The sequence below is a fragment of the Cebus imitator genome, unplaced genomic scaffold (assembly GCF_001604975.1).
Source record: "Cebus imitator isolate Cc_AM_T3 unplaced genomic scaffold, Cebus_imitator-1.0 Scaffold228, whole genome shotgun sequence".
Lineage (NCBI taxonomy): Eukaryota > Metazoa > Chordata > Mammalia > Primates > Cebidae > Cebus > Cebus imitator.
Window position 1 is genome coordinate 360,501 of NW_016107543.1, and position 6,245 is coordinate 366,745.

Consider the following 6,245-nt stretch of genomic DNA (forward strand, 5'->3'; position numbering starts at 1 on the left):
GGGGTACATGTGCAGGTTTGTTACATGGATATATAGTGATGCTGAAGTTTGAGATACAAATGATCCCATCACCCAAATATCGAGCATAGTACCTAAAAGTTTTTCAACTCTTACCCCTCTTTTTCCCCACTTCTGTTAGTCCCTAGTGTCTATTGCTCACACCTGTATGTTCATAAGTACCTAATGTTTAGCTCCCACTTATAAGTGAGAACATGCAGTATTTGGTTTTCTATTTCTATGTTAATTCACTTAGGATAATGGTCTCCAGCTGTATCCGTGTTGCTGAAAAGGGCATGATTTCATTCTTTATTATAGCTGCATTATAGTCCATCGCATATATGTACCACATTTAAAAAAATCTAATCCACTGTTGATGGACATGTAGGCTGATTCCATGTCCTTGCTATTGTGAATAGTGCTGCGATGAACCTACAAGTGCATATGTCTTTTTGGTAGAATGATTTATTTTCTTTTGGACATATACCCAGTAATGAGATTGCTGGGTTGAATGGTAGTTCTGTCTTAAGTTCTTTGATAAATCTCCAAACTGCTTTCCACAGCAGCTAATCCAATTTACATTCCCGCCAACAATGTGTAAGTGTTCCTTTTTCTCCACAGCCTCACGAGCACCTGTTGTTTCTTGACTTTTTAATAATAACCATTCTGGCTAGGTATGGTGACTCATGCTTGTAATCACAGCACTTTCAGTGGCTGAGGTGGGCTTGAACTCAGGAGTTTGAGACCAGCCTGGGCAACATTGAGAAACCTTGTCTCTACCAAAAACACAAAAATTAGCCAGGTGTGGTGGCATTTGTTAGTTCCAGCTACTGGGAAGCTGAGGTGGGGAGGATTGCTTGAGCCCAGGAGGCTGAGGCTGCAGTAAGTCATGATCATGCCACAGCACTCCAGCATAGGTGACAGAGCGAAACTGTGTTTCAAAAAAATATAATAATAATGATAACCATTCTGATTGGTGTGAGATGGTTTTGATTTGCATTTCTCTGATGATTAGTGATGTTGAGCATTTTTAAATATTCACTGGCCACTTGCGTATCTTTTCTTGAGAAGTGTCTGTTCATGTCTTTTGCCAGCTTTTTAATGGCATTATTTTTTTGCTTGTCTGATTGTTTAAGTTCTTTATAGACTCTGAATTTGGGGTGGCAACCTAGAACTGTGTGTTTGCAGTACGAAAGATACTGAACTATATTTGTAGATGGAGCTTATCTATTATAGTCATCATTTCATCTGTGGTACCTAGGGAAAGGGTTTGTCATAGAAGAAGTTCAATAAATATTGAATTGGTTGACTGGGTCACTGAATTCTTTTTGAATAGTAAAATATCTTTAGAGAAAGACTCAGTTAATTTTGATGATTGTTTGAATGTTAGATTATATTTTCAGGACTTTCCTCCTTAGTTTCTTATTAGAGGACCTGCTCTGAAACTGGTTATTGGGGATGGAAACTGGTCCACTCCATTTAAAAACTCTGTAATGATGGGTAAGTTATTTAATCGTTGGTTCCTCAGTTTTCTCATTTGGAAAATGGGTATAATAATAGGATTAGAGTGTGGAGGAAATGGATTAATAGAAGTGTATAGAGCAACATCTAACAAAATGTTCAATGAATCTTAGCATTGTTATTAGCACTACTGTTACTACTACAGTGAATGCTGCTTATCAAGATTCCCTCAATACTGTGGGTTTGATTTATTTGTACCTTTCCCCAAATTAAAGTTCATTTTTAATTTTTCCTTTTTTTTTTTTTTTTTTTTTTTTTTTTTTTTTTTTTTTTTTTTTTTTTTTTTTTTTTTTTTTTTTTTTTTTGAGACAGGGTCTCACTCTGTTGCCCAGGCTGAAGTCCAGTGGTGCAGTCATGGCTCACTGTAGTATTGACCTCCCAGGCTCATGCAATTCTCCTACCTCAGCCTCCTCGGCAACTGGGACTACAGATGCACACCACTACACCCAGCTAATTTTTGTACTTTTTGTAGAGACGGGATTTTGCCATGTTGTCTAGGCTGGACTCAAACTCCTGGGCTCAAGCAATCCACCCGCCTTGGCCTCCCAGAGTGCTTGGATTACAGGTGTGAGCCACTGCACCTGACCTAAACTTCAATTAAAACTTTTCTTTTTGAGACAAAGTCTCTCTCTGTCACCCAGGCTGGAGTGCAGTGGCGTGATCTCGGCTCACTGCAACCTCCACCTACTGAGTTTAAGTGATTCTCCTGCCTCAGACTCCCACGTAGCTGAGATTACAGGCATGTACCACCATGTCTAGTTAATTTTTTTGTATTTTTAGTAGAGACGGGATTTCACCATGTTGGTCAGGCTGGTCTCAAACTTCTGACCTCCCAAAGTGCTGGGATTACAGGCGCGAGCCACCATGCCTGGCCAAAACATCTTCAATTTGGAAACACAAATAGCAAACTCTGTCTAGCATACAATGTAATAATAAAATTTTAAGACTGTTCTGTAGCATAGAGAAAATATTGTGAGATTTTATTCTTCCATTTTCACTTTTGGAGGCACAAGTGAAGATGGGTTTATTTTTACTGAATGTGAAAATGATCATCATCAATATGGTTGCAACATTCTCTCTCTGCTCATTCTGTACTCATCATTTTTCAGTTCCAAATATCATTTGCATGGTCCTGATGACATTGAGTATGGATATTGCAGAGGAGTGATAGCTTCCCTTTCCTATTGAAGCTGAAGCTTCAAAGAGAAGATTAAAGAAGTGTTTGTTATCTATCTGCACAGGCCTGATATAAAATTCTCAGAGGCTTTTAGGATAAACACAACTCTGTATGTGTGCATTTATATGCTTTTTCTTCTGTATGCTTCTATTATGGTCTTTGTATTTTCGTTTAAAATTTCTAGTTTCAGTCTTGTTGGACTCTCTGGTTAAAGGAGAACTGTTTTCAGAAAAAGGGTAAGAATTGGAAGATGTTGGCAGGATTTTACTAAATGCCTCCTGAAGAGTATAGAATTCTCTATTGTGGAATTATAGTTTCAGAGAACATGATGAAGGCCACCCATTGGGTATCTTTAACAAGACAAGACCAAGATCTTAAAGGAGTCCAGCAGAGACTAATCTGTGGTACCTTCCAGTGAGGGATGCAATTGCTCACTTTTGGGCTTTCCTTTAGAAGTGTTTTTTGTGAGCTATGGAATAGAGCTGTGTCTTAAAAAAAAAAAAAAAAACCTTCCTGCAGGGTTAATCCATAAATAATATTTAGAGGGAGAAAAGGTAGGATAGCAAGATACCTTCTGAAAAAGATGGGAACTAACATTTTATTTCATGCTGTTGTTCCACATCAAGTTCTACATATGATTTTTATCGTCAGAATTTTCTCTCTTTTTTTTTTGGAGACAGGGTCTCGTTCTGTTACTGAAGTTGGGGTGCAGTGGTGCAATCACAGCTAACTACAGCTTCAACCTTTTGGGCTTGAGTAATCCTCCCACCTCAGCCTCCCAAGTAGCTAGGAATAGCATGTGCTACCACGTACAGCTAATTTTTGTACTTTTGTAGAGATGGGGTTTTGTCATGTTTCTCAAGCTTGTCTTGAACTCCTGGGCTCAAGCAATCCTTTTGTCTTGGCGTCCCAAAGTGCTGGGATTACAGGTATGAGCTACCACACTCAACCTCAGATCTTTTTAAATTGACAAATGCAGTGGAATATATTTAAAATGCACAATATGATTATATATCTACACATACATGTTGTGAAATGATTACCATAATCATATTAATTAATACATTCATGACCTTACATAGCTTACATGGTTGCCCTTTTTTTTTTTTTTTTTTTTTTTTTGGTGAGAATGCTTAAAATCTCCTCTCTTACCAAATTTCAAGTATGTAATACAGTATTATTAACTATAGTCACTATGCTGTAGATTAGATCCTCTGAATTTATTCATCTTATAATTGAAAGTTCGACAGAAATATTTAATTATAGTATTACCAAGAATAAAGCAGGTTCTGCTATTTAACATCAACTAGTTGGACCTACTACTTTATTTGATACTGTTGAGTTCTTAAGATATAACTACTATTGGCAGAAGCAATACTTTTAGTATATGTGACTTATAAGATCATATTTCTTCTTGACTAACAAGAGAATCCAGGAAGCCGGGGTACTTTAAAGTAGGTAGAGAAAAGGACTGAAAATGTGTGTTAGTTGGAGTGGGCATTATGGGAGAGGGAGGCACAAAAGAGGCTGAGATCAACATCAATAACATACTTTGCCTATTTAGCAATTTACCTAGAGCACTTTTTAACTGCCACTGTATGACTGGGGTTTTTTCTGGGCCAATAAATGAGAACAGCATTAGTTAGCACAGTTCTTGTGTTGCCATCATTAATATTTTGGAAAGAAGAGAGAGAGATAGCGGGAGTACATACACATGTGCACATACATATATGCACATACTGAAACCCTAATTTCTATTTATGTTAAATTAGAAGTTGGGTAATGATAGAAATTGGGGACTAGGGCAGTGCCTCAAGAGAAGATGAAAAAATAGCAAGAGCAGATGGAAAATTGCTCAGCCATTTGATGATTTGCTTGATTAGCTATATTTTACAGAAATGAGTTTTATGGAAAACTCTTCATGGCGGCCAGGTACAGTGGAAAGCTGCACTGTCTGCTAGGTGGAGATTGACCCATCATACTATTATTCACAACTTATTTCAGTTTCAGCTTACATATGCCCCTACATTGATATGGACACTCCTTCTTCCCAGCTTTTGAAGCTTTCCACTTTTCACCCCATCCTCTGCTCCTTCCTCTCCCCTTTGCTACTGCAGATGTCAGAGCTGTCCTGAAACTTCCTTGTGCTCTAATCCAAGTATCTTATATTTCTCTTCACCTGATTGCCAGCCAGAACTGTTCTGGAAAAGGAAAGGAACAAGGAAATTCAAATTGTCAAGTTTCTTCTCCACTTTCTTATCTTTGATAATGTTAAATTCACCTGTGGACTATGGCAACATCCTTACTCTCCACTGACCTCTTCTATCTTCATTTTCTGAAAATGTATCACACAGTAAAGAAATAACAAATATACTCACTAGGCTGATACTCCTCCCTGAGGAAGCCAAGCCTAATTTTAGTCATGTATGTACTAGAAGACACATCATTATCACCTATGTATTGTCCTTTTCTGCTTCTTTTTTAAGTTTATGGACTCTTTAAACTGCAAGCTTGTCTAATCCTGCCTTATTTTGTTGTTGTTGTTGTTGTTGTTTTTGTTCTGTTTTGTTTTGGATTAGGCTTTCAGCAGACTGAAGCCATGATTTTTAGTTTCTTTCTCTAGTGATAAGTGAAAAAGAGGGATGAGAAAGGGGCTTTGCTGGCCCACCAGAAACAGAAACTAAGAACCCATGACTTTTCTCTCCCTTGGGCACCCCTACAAAAGAATTCTGTAAAAACTGTGGACTCCCTGCCTAGGTAAAAATAAATAAATAAATAAATAAATAACCTCTCACGCACATATATACTCCTGAGAGGTCAAGAAAAGGATAGAAAAGTATCCCTTATATTTGCTGGTATGGAGGTTATTATGTCTATAGCAAGAGTTAATGTGCAGTGTCTCTGAGCCTGACTGAAGGATGTTGAGTGAGTGGGCAGTGAGGGAATAAAATGAGCCAAGTGTAGACAGTGCTTTTGAAAATGTCACTGTGATGTGAAGGGAAACAGGACAGCAGGTGAAGGGATGTGAAGGGCTGAGGGAGGGTTTGCTTTATTTTTATATGAGCATAAATGCTGATGGAAAGGGGTCAAACTGAGAGGAAGAGGAGAAAAACCGATAAAGAATAATATAAAGTTCCTGTGAAGGTAGGAGGAAATGGGATCCAAAATATAGTAGACCTTCTTGGATAACCATCATATATAACATTGTTTTTGTGGGGAAAGAAATGCAATTTAGTTTCCAAATAAGTAACTTACAAATGATCCTTTCCACCATTGCTATTTTGTTAGTTTAAGACTTCAAGGGTTGCTGGATGCAATGGCTCATGCCTGTAATCCCAATACTTTGGGATGGTGAGGTGGGAGGATTGCTTAAGCCCAAGAGTTTGAGACCAGCCTGGGCAACAAAATGAGACCCCCATCTCTACAGAAAACCAAAAAATTAGCTAGATGTGGTGGTATATGCTTGTGGTCCCAGCTACATGGGAGGCTGAGGCAGGAAGATCTCTTGAGCCCAGCATGTCAAGGCTGCAGTGAGTGATGTTCATGACAC

At 38.2% G+C, this 6,245-nt stretch overlaps 1 protein-coding gene across 1 annotated transcript in view; it reads left to right on the forward strand.

Annotated features, from left to right (window-relative positions):
• LOC108281546 (basic proline-rich protein-like) overlaps positions 1-6,245 on the forward strand; it is a 72,723-nt gene that overhangs the window by 64,981 nt on the left and 1,497 nt on the right. The window lies entirely within an intron of this gene.